The 15,000-nt window shown below is 40.4% G+C and overlaps 5 non-coding genes across 5 annotated transcripts; all 5 read left to right on the top strand.

The window, feature by feature from the left end:
* The first annotated feature begins 6,895 nt into the window (after positions 1–6,895).
* On the top strand, positions 6,896–6,967 carry Trnat-ugu (transfer RNA threonine (anticodon UGU)). Its single transcript has one exon. It is a non-coding gene; the product is annotated as a tRNA-Thr (tRNA).
* Positions 6,968–7,400: 433 nt separating this feature from the next.
* On the top strand, positions 7,401–7,472 carry Trnai-uau (transfer RNA isoleucine (anticodon UAU)). Its single transcript has one exon. It is a non-coding gene; the product is annotated as a tRNA-Ile (tRNA).
* A 1,995-nt stretch (positions 7,473–9,467) lies between these two features.
* Trnat-ugu (transfer RNA threonine (anticodon UGU)) lies at positions 9,468–9,539 on the top strand. The gene has a single exon. It is a non-coding gene; the product is annotated as a tRNA-Thr (tRNA).
* Positions 9,540–9,725: 186 nt separating this feature from the next.
* Positions 9,726–9,797, top strand: Trnat-ugu (transfer RNA threonine (anticodon UGU)). Its single transcript has one exon. It is a non-coding gene; the product is annotated as a tRNA-Thr (tRNA).
* A 1,781-nt stretch (positions 9,798–11,578) lies between these two features.
* Positions 11,579–11,649, top strand: Trnat-ugu (transfer RNA threonine (anticodon UGU)). The gene has a single exon. It is a non-coding gene; the product is annotated as a tRNA-Thr (tRNA).
* Positions 11,650–15,000: the final 3,351 nt, after the last annotated feature.

Raw genomic sequence — 15,000 nt, 5'->3', positions numbered from 1 at the left:
TAAGGAGATTTCTATAGCGCATAACTAAAAGCACTATGCGCATATTACAAAGATAGCAACGCAAATACATCGACATTTTCGATGTTTGCGGGTCCAGAAATACACCAAATATTGGATGCTTGATCTCCAGAAATAAACCCAACCTACGGACAGAGCGTACCGCTTTACCTGAATTATGTCTACGGAGACAGGAGCAAGTACAGCGTGTGGCTCACGTGCTCAGAGAAGGCATGCACAAACCCTGAGACGAACGCGATCTTACCCAAACAGATTCAGTCTGATATTCATTGGGCAAAGTCGACTTCGCGAAGAAGACTTCACGAAGCTCGCTGCACGTAGCTTTGGCTCTGAGTTGTCGGTAAAATGACATCGGGAAATCGATTCAGTTCTCAATTCAGGACAGCGTTCACACACACACACGATTATCCATAAAGCAAGAGAATAAAATAGAGCGAATTCCAAATAAGCAACTTTTAATCATCCTAAGTGCTTAAAAAAATTAGGTGGGAAATAATATAAACGTTTTGTCTTATTCTGAACACCTTAAAATGACTTCTTCAAAAATTCAATGCTTCTTACATCAACCGTCATTCTAAATCAGTGTAGAAACGTCTGAGTTCAGTTTACATGAGCAAGAGCTTTAAACTTCCTTTTAGACACATGCCGAAAATTTGAAGCTTGGCCGGTGCAGGCGGAGATGGCTATATTTCATTTCAGTCTCAAGTGATAAGAAACTGTTTGGTTGTCGAGAGAAAAAAAATGCTGTATATTAACGGCACTCTTTTGTGTGTGCTTTGCATGGAAACACATGAGCGTTATGAAAAGCAAAAGTCTCAACCTTGTTATGAAAATCTTATGTCTCATATCTATGTTCCACTCATGGTATCTGTTTTGCTTCTGAGTATTTTAGAACACAAAGACTTATACACAAATCAAGAAGATTAAGGATGTCTTTAAACAAGAAACCTTCGAAAGAGAAACATTTCGAAACATGTCGAAAGTTTTACGGCATAACTTCAGATTGCCTCTTGATTATTTTTTTAACTTTGTTTCATGCACGGGACAACAACAACAACAACAACAACAACAACAACAACAACAACAACAACAACAACAACAACAACAACAACAACAAACAACAAATCAACGAGAGAAAACAAGCATGCTTGGTCAATGCAATTTTTGACACCCCCCCCCTCCCAACAACAACAACAACAACAAAAAACAACCAAAAACAACCCCCCCCCCAAAAAAAAATATATATATATATATAACTCCGACAGAAAAAAACCACCATCGCACTCGTCCTCAAAATGGAGGAAACACTTCGACCAAGGGGTAGTTGAGTGTGAAAACCAGCCCCACCTCAGCTCTGCTGGGGCCTGTGTCATGATGTTCGCCACGCTGTATATCATGGGTGGTCTCCCCTTTCATCTCACTACCACCCACCCGTCCGCCCCTTGCCCCGCTGGACCCGTACATGTGCACACGCTGCATGTGGTATCATCTTGACTGAGAATTTATTGTAACCTGACCGACCTTGGTTGTTGTTTCTTTGCCATTGATTATAATTGTTTGGGTAACGTTTTGAACATGAAGTTTTGTGTGCGGGGTGATGAGGAGGAGGGGGGGGGGGGGGATCCAGGGGACGTGTGTAAAACAAAGGAAAAATAACCAAACAAGAATAACACATCTTCAAACATACACATGTTCAACAAGTCTGTAAGATATTACAACAGATATTTAGTTTGTGTGTGTGTGTGTGTGTGCGAGGAGGGGGGTGGGGCGGGGCGGGTGGAGATTCACCGGGGGTGTTTGGCGGGGTGGAGGGTAGAGGGTAGAGGGTTGCGAATTGGCTAGCTACACTACGTCATCATAAAAGCAAAAAGGCCGGGGGGGGGGGGGGGGGGGGGGTTGGCTGCAAAAAAAAGGACGGCAACCCAGTCCTTTGATAATCTATTCTAATCGTCTTCTTTCGGAAACAGTTTCTTTGTTTCTTGCTGGCAGATGTTTGTTTGTGTACATACCTGCTCGGGAAAGACCGCAAGTGGAGGCCAACCCTAGAGCAGGGGCAATAGGTTCACATCCAGCACCTTGTTGAACCAGAAAAGAGGAACGTGTGCTTTCGGTAGTAAAAAACATTAACCAACAAAAATCAGTTGAGGAAAACCCCACAGGGTTGTGAGGTTCAGACATTTTTAGCGTTGGGACTCATTTATCGAAAATGCGGTAACACTGAAATCGGAAATTCTGCCTTCCTAATTTGCCACTTTTCTCTCCGTCACAAGCAGTTGAGGACACAACGCTTTGGGGTTGTTACATCTAAAAGCAGGAACGATAACTCGTCCCCCGCCTCTCTCCTCAGCGAGGCGAGTTGTCGTTCTTGTAATTCGAACACTTGCATGAAGGGAAATTAGTCTAATTTCTTCTCCTACCGCCCTTCGTTACACGTACTTGCTGTCCGTTTTAGTGAGTTCCCTCCCCTGAACGTTGGTGCAATTAGTTGCAGCTGCTGAGCCTTCACCGCAGTTGCCTCCCTTTGAAGCTCTCCTGAGGCGTAACCTGAGGGGACGAAGTGGCCTCCACGAAATCTCTCTCTCTCTCTTTCAGTGCTCCCTCTCTGTCTCTCTCTCTCTGTATCTCTCTCTCTCTCATCCCCCCCTCTCTCTCTCCTTCTCTCTCTTTCTGTCTCTCTCTCTCCCTCTCTCTCATCCCCCCTCTCTCTCTCTCTCTCTCTCACTCTCTCTCTTTCTCTCTCTCTAGTCCCCCCCTCCCCCCCCATCACTGTCTCTCTCTTCACTGTCCTCCAGTTTTGTGGTTTTACCTGAGTAGAAATGTATACACAGCTGAACCTGCCTGGCGACCACCTCTCAATAACGACCATCTGCCAATCACTGTCGACGTACCAAAGGATCCATGGCGATATCTCTCGTACATATTTCCTCTCTCCATATAGCGACCACTTGTCTGTGTGGACCACTTTTTTCCTTGAGTTGTCTTTACGGACATGTTCAACTGTACCCGTAATGTAGAGTAGTCCCCTCTGAGGGCGAGGGCCCGATGCAAACAACAACAACAACAACAACAACAACAACAACAACAACAACAACAACAACAACAACAACAACAACAACAACTTCTTTGCAAAGGCATGTTTCGCGTGTCTGTTCATATAGTTGCACTGTAAAAAAAAAAAAAAAAAAAAAAAAATCAAATCAAATCAAATCAAATCAAATTAACTTTATTATCTCACACGGAGAAATTGCAGTGGTGGTGCATGTAACACAAAGACAAACAAAAGACTACAACATTAATATTATATTTGAATATATGTACCAATCAACAACAACAACAACAACAACAACAACAACAACAACAGCAACAACAACAACAACAACAACAACAACAACAACAACAACAACAACGACGACAACAAGACACAACGCAAGACACTTTTGTATACTTACTTAATTTCTTTCGACTGGTTGGTTTATCGTTTTCAACAAACCTCCAACCTATTTGGCGATGCGGGACCCATTCGATTTTGTTTACTTTCTCAGTTTACATAGTGGACTTGGTTTAAGGCCTCCCCCCCCCCCCCCCCCCCACACACACACACAAAAATAATCTGTTTACGTAAAATAGGCACACACAAAAAAAATAGGGTCGGTAGGTCGGTATTTTTTTTTTAAACATATTTTTAAGTTATTTTGCCAAAAAACAAAGACTTTTATTTTTATTTTTTTAAATTTTTAAAAAATTTTTTTTTTTCCAAATGCCAAAAAAAAGTCTAGGGTTGCGCGAAAAAATAGGGTCGGTCGGGATACCGTAAACAGACTTTTTTTTTTTTTGCCTTATCGAAACCACCCACATGGAAACTTTACATGAGAGTTCCTGAAAATAACATCCAAAGATGTTTTGTTTACATTTTTTCGATAAATGTCTTTGATGACGTCATATTAGGCTTTAAGTTGAGGCGGCACTGTCTCACCCTCATTTTTTTATATTTCTTTTTTATCAAATTGACTGACATTTCGGCCAAGCAATCTTCGACGAAGCACGGACTATGGGATTTTCATTTCAGCTTGGAAGCTTACCAAATAAATAATGAGTTTGGTCATTACAAATTTTGAAAATCCTAATTGAAATTGTAGTAATTGATCCAAAAAGGATTTCATCTTGTTTTTTTATCATTTTCACATTCCCCAAAAATATAGATATGTTATGTTTGGGTCAAAAACAAGCTAAAAAAAGTAAAAAAAATAATGACCCTGTTAAGGTCTGGTCATGTTCAAAGCCTCCCTGCCTTGCGGTTGGTGTCCAAACAGCTTTTGTTTTACCTTTTTACCTTAAAATAGGATGTATGCGGAACTTAAATAACCAAATTTGGATGAGCTTAAAGCTATTTTACCTCCGATTCCCCCCTTTTGTGACCAGCAACAAAAAAGAACCCTACTGCTATATCTTTTCTTTTTTTTAACTTTATATTGATTATACAATTACTGTCCGCATTATCCATCAGCTTTATATTATGAACTGCCTGACAAAACTTAATTGGTACTTCACCAGAACTCTATTTACAGTACATTGTTGTTCACTCGGCGTTGTCTCGTTATTTAAAGAACAATACGGATCATGTATGTGCTGTTACTGAAGAATTTTCGAAATTGTATTTTAATGATAAAGTTATGTTAAAAGCTAGAGACTTTCGAAATTTTATGACAGATATGAAATATAGTCCACCCTGCTGTGTTCGATTTTGGCTGAACAAACTTGGTATTAATATTGAAGAAAAAGTTTGGCTCAATGCAAAAGAGACAACAACAGAAACCAGACTAAAAGAATTACAGTGGAAGATATTACACAATATATACCCAACCAATATTCTTCTCTTAAAAATGGGACTCACAAATAATGATAAATGTCCATATTGTATTGAACAAGTTGATTATATTGAACATTTCTTTTTCTATTGCAGTAAAATTCACCATTTGTGGAAGCATGTTGAAACATTGTTCTACGATCGATACAACATAGCAATTATTTTACAAGCAACAGATGTGCTGATTTGTGTGCGAGATAAGAATGGTTTGACACATGATGAGCGAGTTTTAGCGTCAACTAAGGTGACTCGAGTCGAACCGGAGGTCGCAAAAACTCGGTCCGGTACGACTGGAGTGACGTCACCGGTTAACCAACTTTCAACCTTGCTTCCTGCGTAGGGTCTCTCCAGTTCCAAGATGGCTGCCAAGGCGAGGTGAGAAACTTCTGCAAATATTTTTTGACAAAGTTACGGATTGTGAGAAGACATTTGTTGTAAATCACTTAGCCTTTCAAAAATTAAGGATACTGGCTTGGATACTGTCTTGGTTTTAATGCATTTTATTTTAGCAGTGATGTTTATTTTGGGAAGAAATGAGGTCAACAGGAGTTTGGGTGCGATTTCGGCTCAAATGTACTTTAGCGCCCTGAACTTTTACCCGGCTGTTTTGCGCTCGATTTTCACGCTCACTTCTTCATTGACGTTCGAATCGATAGTTCGATGTTTTGGCATTACATTCACATCAACAATAAAACAGTACTGCTTGTTCATCATCGTCGTCCATCAACTCTCCACAACAGTAAATCCGTAACGCGCTTGTCGCCATCTTGTTGCAAGGGACGCGACTGGACACAACCCAACAGCGTTTCCGCGAAGAAAAAAACCAGACATGCGCAGTGACCCTACCGTAGCTCAACCCTGTTCCTCGCGAAAACTCGCTCGATATGTTTAAGTGTCTTACCCATTTAATCTTGATTGGAAAAATGTGTATAAGTAAATTCAGATATGGGACACCCCTTGAAATATTATTTATTTTTCAAAGGGATTTAACCCTCAGGGGACTGGTATAAAACAAGTGTAAGTTTAAATTGAGTGTTTGAAATAATAATATTTAGAGACTGTTATTTACGGGATAGAAATAAAAAAAAGGAATACATTTATGTTATGATTATTTTTATTTATTTACTTAAACATATTAGTTTACTGATAAAGTTTGTTGATTTAAAAATGTACACATTTGACTGAGAAAAGAAAAGACCTATGAAAAAGGATTGCTCCAAGCCACACACGAAAAAAAAATAAAAATAAAAATAAGGCAAAAAATAATTGTAGTAGCAAACCTGCATGCAACTGAGGTTAAAAAAAATAAAATAAAATAAAAATAAAAATGAACTGCCTGACATGACCAAACTTATGTTTAAATACAAATGAGGAAAGTTCAACTTAGGCTGCAGTCGTGACTAAACTGTTGTTAAATTATCTATACACACACACAATATGTGACCAGAGGGCTTGACTTTTCCTCGCCTTCGTGGATAAATATATTGATCTTAAACAGCGTGAGGGTCTTCTGGCTTTGTTATCAAGAAGATAGTAGCCATGTGAGTGTTGATTTGTTTAGGGTATACAACTGTCCGTGAAAGTGCACATTCCGTACATGTCTTTCTACATGTAGATACTTTGTTGTTACGGGGGATCAAAGCTTTTTTCTTATCTACATTTGCAAAAACAAACTTATGCTGCAGTGACTTTGTTTTAGATTACTTTCTTCACAGCTAGCAACTTTTTAGAGATTTGTTTTGTAAAAACGATTGAAACGGAGATTACCACTGCCGTTTATGAGCTATTATGTGTAACGATTTTTTTTTAAAAGGGGTTGAGGGCTGAATTTGGAATTATACAACCTGATTAACACAATCTTACAAAGATCGTATTGATGACGAAAATAGCTGGGACTCCAAACTAAGTCTCTATTACCTTAAACTTTATACAAATATACATGGGGCTGACCTCTTGACTTTTGACATAGGAGTTTTACAAATAAATACTCTGTTGAGAATGAAGTTGTGGCGAGCCTCCATAGCTCAGTGGTAGAGCACTGGTCTTGTAAACCAGGGGTCGTGAGTTCGAACCTCACTGGGGGCTTATCCTTTTCTTTTATATTTGTTTACTTCGTTATTTTTTTTACCAACTTGTTCTTTACACACACACACATGCACGTACACACACACACATACACACATTAAAACAGATTCATTCAAACTGACTTTTGACATAGGAGTTTTACAGATAAATACTCTGTTGAGAATGAAGTTGTGGCGAGCCTCCATAGCTCTGTGGTAGAGCACTGGTCTTGTTAACCAGGGGTCGTGAGTTCGAACCTCATTGGGGGCTTATCCTTTTATTTTATATTTATTTCCTTCGTTATTTTTTCACCAACTTGTCCTTTACACACACACACACACACACACACACACATGCACGTACACATACACATATGAAAACAGATTCATTCAAACTGACTTTTGAAATAGGAGTTTTACAGATAAATGCTCTGTTGAAACTGATGTTGTGGCGTGCCTCCATAGCTCAGTGGTAGAGCACTGGTCTTATAAACCAGGGGTCGTGAGTTCGAACCTCATTGGGGGCTTATCCTTTTCTATTCATATAAATAAAAGAGAGTGTCTGTCTGTGTGTCTGTCTGTCTGTGGTCGCCATACCTCTGAGATGGCAAGAGGCAGGAACAAGATAGTGTGCACGTACACTCCCTAGGTGCCGCAGATGTGCACCTGGGTTTTAGTTTCTTGATTCATTGTTTCCTTTCTCAGATTATGGACCTCCCATTTATTGAATACATCCTATATGGTGCAAGACCAGTTCAGTGCCTACTGTTCTCACCTGTAGCAAGCACATCATGCCAGTGATATTAGAGACTCGCTATTGCTCCTATGAGGGGAAGAAATGAAGAATGAAAAATTAACTGGACAGTTCCGGAAATTTCTAGAAGGTAAGGGAGATAACTCTTTTTTGTCTGTGGTCGCCATACCTCTGAGATGGCAAGAGGCAGGAACAAGATAGTGTGCACGTACACTCCCTAGGTGCCGCAGATGTGCACCTGGGTTTTAGTTTCTTGATTCATTGTTTCCTTTCTCAGATTATGGACCTCCCATTTATTGAATACAGCCTATATGGTGCAAGACCAGTTCAGTGCCTACTGTTCACCTGTAGCAAGCACATCATGCCAGTGATATTAGAGACTCGCTGTTGCTCCTATGAGGGGAAGAAATGAAGAATGAAAAATTAACTGGACAGTTCCGGAAATTTCTAGAAGGTAAGGGAGATAACTGTTCACCTGTAGCAAGCACATCATGCCAGTGATATTAGAGACTTGCTATTGCTCCTATGAGGGGAAGAAATGAAGAATGAAAAATTAACTGGACAGTTCCGGAAATTTCTAGAAGGTAAGGGAGATAACTCTTTTTTGTCTGCGGTCGCCATACCTCTGAGATGGCAAGAGGCAGGAACAAGATAGTGTGCACGTACACTCCCTAGGTGCCGCAGATGTGCACCTGGGTTTTAGTTTCTTGATTCATTGTTTCCTTTCTCAGATTATGGACCTCCCATTTATTGAATACAGCCTATATGGTGCAAGACCAGTTCAGTGCCTACTGTTCACCTGTAGCAAGCACATCATGCCAGTGATATTAGAGACTCGCTATAATTGCTCCTATGAGGGGAAGAAATGAAGAATGAAAAATTAACTGGACAGTTCCGGAAATTTCTAGAAGGTAAGGGAGATAACTCTTTTTTTGTATCCAAACAAAGGAGGTAAAGCTAATGATTATGGGATAGCGAGCGTCTTAAATTGCAACAGGGCTCCGCTTACTCCCGGGCGAAGAGAAAGAGAGTGTTTGTCTGTGTGTGTGTGTGTGTCTGTGTGTCTGTCTGTCTGTGGTCGCCATACCTCTGTGATGGCAAGAGGCAGGAAAAAGATAGTGTGCACGTACACTCCCTAGGTGCCGCAGATGTGCACCTGGGTTTTAGTTTCTTAATTCATTGTTTCCTTTCTCAGATTAGGAACCTCCCATTTATTGAATACAGCCTATATGGTGCAAGACCAGTTCAGTGCCTACTGTTCACCTGTAGCAAGCACATCATGCCAGTGATATTAGAGACTCGCTATAATTGCTCCTATGAGGGGAAGAAATGAAGAATGAAAAATTAACTGGACAGTTCCGGAAATTTCTAGAAGGTAAGGGAGATAACTCTTTTTTGTCTGTGGTCGCCATACCTCTGAGATGGCAAGAGGCAGGAACAAGATAGTGTGCACGTAACTGGACAGTTCCGGAAATTTCTAGAAGGTAAGGGAGATAACTCTTTTTTTGTATCCAAACAAAGGAGGTAAAGCTAATGATAATGGGATAGCGAGCGTCTTAAATTGCTACAGGGCTCCGCTTACTCCCGGGCGAAGCTGGGCTTAACTGCTAGTATTTTATATTTATTTACTTTGTTATTTTTTTCACCAACTTGTCCTTAACACACACACACACACACACACACATACACACATTAAAACAGGTTCATTGAAACTGACTTTTGACATAGGAGTTTTACAGATAAATGCTCTGTTGAGGTTGATTGCCGAGCCTCCATAGCTCAGTGGTAGAGCACTGGTCTTGTAAACCAGGGGTCGTGAGTTCGAACCTCACTGGGGGCTTATCCTTTTATATTATATTTATTTCCTTCGTTATTTTTTCACCAACTTGTCCTTTACACACACACACGCACACGCACACGCACGTGCACGTAGACATACACATGCACACATGAAAACAGATTCATTCAAACTGACTTTTGACATAGGAGTTTTACAGATAAATGCTCTATTGAGGTTGATTGCCGAGCCTCCATAGCTCAGTGGTAGAGCACTGGTCTTGTAAACCAGGGGTCGTGAGTTCGAACCTCACTGGGGGCTTATCCTTTTATTTTATATTTATTTCCTTCGTTATTTTTTCACCAACCTGTCCTTTACACACACACACACATGCACGTACACATACACATGCACACATGAAAACAGATTCATTCAAACTAACTTTTGAAATAGGAGTTTTACAGATAAATGCTCTGTTGAGAATGAAGTTGTGGCGAGCCTCCATAGCTCAGTGGTAGAGCACTGGTCTTGTAAACCAGGGGTCGTGAGTTTGAACCGCATTGGGTGCTTATCCTTTTATCCCAGCGAAGCTGGAGGTATCCCACGAACGCTATACTGTAATCGACTTGAGAAATGTTCACACCGATAATACATGATAAAGAAGGATTCGTTGTGCCCGATTATGGGCTACAGTTGGAGATGGAAGTTCACCAAAAATTGGGACCATACTAACAAAAATACGGTGGGTAAAATTGGCGCCCCCATTTTTTCAGCAAACGCGACCCAAGGCCGCTTTGCTTCAAAATCTGCCGTGCACAAACCGTTCATCACAAGCAAATTCCCAAGGCAAGTAACTCATACTCTAGCGACAAGAGTAGTTCCCCTTCTTTTAACGCAGTTTCTTCGACAACACTGACTGCGATCCGACGGTCAGTTTTCAACAATATTTCATTTTATAAACAGATCACACGCAACCAAATGCACACATCTCATCAATTTAAACAACATAAAGCGGTTTCATACACTATTTTCCCCAGAAAACTGAACTTCATACAGTAATTAACGTTGGAACACGGGTGCAAAAGTTCGTCTGCTAGTCCCATTTGGCGAAAGAACATTATCATAAGCGATACTAAAACATAAACAGAACACGTATGTGTGTGTGTCTCTCTCTCTGTCTGTTTGTGGCTGTCTTTCGGTCTGTCTGTCTGTCTCACTCTCTCATTCTCTCTCATATTCTCTCTCTCTCTCTCTCTCTCTCTCTCTCTCTCTCTCTCTCTCTCTCTCTCTCTCTCTCTCTCTCTCTCTCTCTCTCTCTCTCTCTCTCTCTCTCTCTCTCTCTCTCTCTCTCTCTCTCTCAGCCTTTTTTTCCTTTTCAACATAAGGAGAGAGGAAGAGAGTGCGATGTTGTGTTGGCACCTGTTTGGGTCTGTGTGTGTGTGTGTGTGTGTGTGTGTGTGTGTGTGTGTGTGTGTGTGTTTTGTGTGTGTTTTTGTGTGTGTGGATGTGTGCGTGTGGGTGTAAGTGTGTTTGCGTGTGTGAGTGTGTGTGTGTGTGGTTGTGTGCGTGTATGTGTGCGTGTATGTGTGTGTGTGTGCGTGAGAGAGATAGCGAGAGAGAGAAAGAGGTAATGATAGAAAGAGAGAAGATACAGAGACAGAGACAGAGACAGAGAGAGAGAGAGACATAGAGAGAGATAGAGAGAGAGAGAGAGAGAGAGAGAGAGAGAGAGAGAGAGAGAGAGAGAGAGAGAGAGAGAGAGAGAGAGAGAGAGAGAGAGAGAGAGAGAGAGAGAGAGAGAGAGAGAGAGAGAGAGAGAGACGGACGATTGGTCTTTCGCTGGGGGTATGCACTGCCTTGGCAATGCACATCTACTTAATTTTATATTTATTTACTTTGTTATTTTTTTCACCAACTTGTCCTTAACACACACACACACACACACACACATACACACACACACACACACACACACACACATACACACACACACACACAAGCATGTACACACACACACATACACACATTAAAACAGGTTCATTGAAACTGACTTTTGACATAGGAGTTTTACAGATAAATGCTCTGTTGAGGTTGATTGCCGAGCCTCCATAGCTCAGTGGTAGAGCACTGGTCTTGTAAACAAGTGTCGTGAGTTCGAACCTCACTGGGGGCATTTAAAACATTTGTTTTTATCTACTTCGTTATTTTTTTCAGCAACTTGTCCTTTAGACACACATATGCACGTACTCACACACACATACACACATTAAAACAAATTCATTCAAACTAAAATAAAAACAAGTCGCGTAATGCGAAAATACAACATTTAGTCAAGCTCAGTGGAACTCACAGAATGAAACTGAACGCCTAGCATTTTTTCCGCAAGGCCGTATATTCGTTGCAGCGTCTGTCCACAGTTCGTGGCAAAGGCATTGCAATTGACAATACAAAATAGCGCGGTAGTGGTTGCGCTGAGCTTTTCTGTATCTCTATTCTTTTTAACTTTCTGAGCGTGTTTTTAATCCAAACATATCATACCTATATAATTTTGGAATCAGGAACCGACAAGGAATACGATGAAATTATTTTCAAATCGATTTCAAACATTTAATTATTATCATAGTTTTTATATTTTTAATTTTCAGAGCTTGGTTTTAATCCGAATATAACATATTTATTTGTTTTTAGAATCAGAAAATGATAAAGAATAAGATGAAATTGTTTTTGGATCGTTTAAAAAAAGAATAATGTTAATTATCGAAAAAATGAAAAATTTGTCTGGGGATATCATGCCCAGGAACTCTCATGTAAAATGTCATAAAGATCGGTCTAGTAGTTTACTCTGAATCGCTCTACACACACACAGACACAGACACACAGACATAGACACACAGACACACAGACACAGACACAGACACAGACACACACACACACACACACACACACACACACACACACACACGCACACACACCACGACCCTCGTGTCGATTCCTTCTCTATGTTAAAGTTTTAGTCAAAACTTGACTAAATGTAACAAGTCGCGTAAGGCGAAAATACAACATTTAGTCAAGTAGCTGTCGAACTCACAGAATGAAACTGAACGCAATGCCATTTTTCAGCAAGACCGTATACTCGTAGCATCGTCAGTCCACCGCTCATGGCAAAGGCAGTGAAATTGACAAGAAGAGCGGGGTATTCGTTGCGCTAAGAAGGATAGCACGCTTTTCTGTACCTCTCTTTGTTTTAACTTTCTGAGCGTGTTTTTAATCCAAACATATCATATCTATATGTTTTTGGAATCAGGAACCGACAAGGAATAAGATGAAAGTGTTTTTAAATTGATTTCGACAATTTAATTTTGATAATAATTTTTATATATTTAATTTTCAGAGCTTGTTTTTAATCCAAATATAACATATTTATATGTTTTTGGAATTAGAAAATGATGGAGAATAAGATAAACGTAAATTTGGATCGTTTTATAAATTTTTATTTTTTTTTACAATTTTCCGATTTTTAATGACCAAAGTCATCAATTAATTTTTAAGCCACCAAGCTGAAATGCAATACCGAAGTCCGGGCTCTGTCGAAGATTGCTTGACCAAAATTTCAATCAATTTGGTTGAAAAATGAGAGCGTGACAGTTCCGCCTCAACTTTCACGAAAAGCCGGATATGACGTCATAAAAGACATTTATCAAAAATTTTTTAAAAAGTCTGGGGATTTCATACCCAGAAACTCTCATGTCAAATTTCATAAAGATCGGTCCAGTAGTTTAGTCTGAATCGCTTTACACACACACACACACACACACACACACACACACAGACACACACACGCACACACCTCGACCCTCGTCTCGATTCCCCCCTCGATGTTAAAACATTTAGTAATAACTTGACTAAATGTAAAAAGAGAACTTTTTTGCGCTCATGATCACATAAACTGATTCACCTTCAAAAGGGGCAAGAGGGTTTTAATGATAAGACAAGCTCTAGCGCGTTTAAGGATATTCTATTCTGTGTTTTTTTGGTTAAAGGGATACCTTTCTTGGATGAAGTAAAGTTTTAGAAATTTCGTATCGTTTTTACATGCAACATTTCATGTTTGTTTGTGTTTATTCTTGAGTCAGAGAGAAAGGAGGAAAAGACGGGGAGAGAGAGAGAGAGAGAGAGAGAGAGAGAGAGAGAGAGAGAGAGAGAGAGAGAGAGAGAGAGAGAGAGAGAGAGTGAGAGAGAGAGAAAGAGAGAGAGAGAGAGAGAGAGAGAGAGAGAAAGAGAGAGAGAGAGAGCGAGAGAAAGAGAGAGAGAGAGAGAGAGAAAGGGAGAGAGAGAGAGAGAGAGAGAGAGAGAGAGAGAGAGAGAGAGAGAGAAGGAGAGAGAATAAGAATAAGAATAAGAATAAGAATACTTTATTATCTCATAGAGAAATTCAGGGGTGGTACATAACAATAATACAAACAAGACATTGATTTTACATAAAACATATAGCACTATATAACATGGACATCTTTAAAGCACTGCGCTTACATATTCTCGCAGACCTACGCGTATAACGAACTATGGCTAAACACCATTGCAAAATATCATAACATACAATATATCGCAGGAAATATACGGTTGTACATAAAACCAATACATACATGTACATTACTACTGATTGCACTGGCAGAAGAGGGGCTGAGTCGGGTATGTGGATGTGTTTACATGTTGCTAAGGGTGATGGATTTGGGGATGAAGCTGTTTTGCAGCCTGAGTGTCCTAGCTTTGTGCGTGCGAAGTCTACGGCCAGAGGGAAGGAGTTCATAGAGGTGGGCTAGGACATGGGACCTATCTGAAGCTATCCGCCTACTCTTTCTCACCACACGCTTTTCATACAGGGACTCCACACTTGCTTGCTGCCTGCCAATCACCTTGCTACTGACATTCACCATTCGCACTAAGACATTCCTGTTCTTCACACTCAGACCTCCATACCAGGACACAAAACCAAAAGTGATGACAGACTCGATGAAAGAGCGGTAGAAAGTTTGAAGGATAGAAGAGTTCACATTCAACTTCCTAAGTTTCTGAAGGCAGTAGATGCGTGACTGACATTTTTTGTGTATGAGGGTGGTGTTTGCATTGAAGGACAGCTTATCATCGATAACTGTGCCAAGATACTTATATTCAGTCACACGCTCAACAGTCACACCATCAATCATCAGGTCAGGGACAGGGGCAGGGTTTCTTTTAAAGTCTATCAGAAGTTCTTTGGTCTTTGTCACATTTAGGTCTAAAAAGTTGTCTTTACACCAGGCGTTGAAACGTTCTACTTCTGCAAAGTAAGTTGCGTCACTATTGGAGAGATCTTCTAGCGCTGTATCATCTGAATATTTGATAAGAAGGGTGGAGTCAGTGCCACTGCAGTCGTTAGTGTAGAGTGTGAACAACACAGGGGAGATAACTGTACCCTGTGGAGAGCCTATGGAGGTGGACCTAAGGGAAGAGAGAGCTGTCTGAAAGCGGACTGACTGGGTTCTGT

The sequence above is a fragment of the Littorina saxatilis genome, linkage group LG4 (assembly GCF_037325665.1).
Source record: "Littorina saxatilis isolate snail1 linkage group LG4, US_GU_Lsax_2.0, whole genome shotgun sequence".
In the NCBI taxonomy this organism is placed as follows: Eukaryota; Metazoa; Mollusca; class Gastropoda; order Littorinimorpha; family Littorinidae; genus Littorina; species Littorina saxatilis.
The sequence above is the reverse complement of the archived record's forward strand: the minus strand, read 5'-3'. Positions and strand labels throughout refer to the sequence as shown.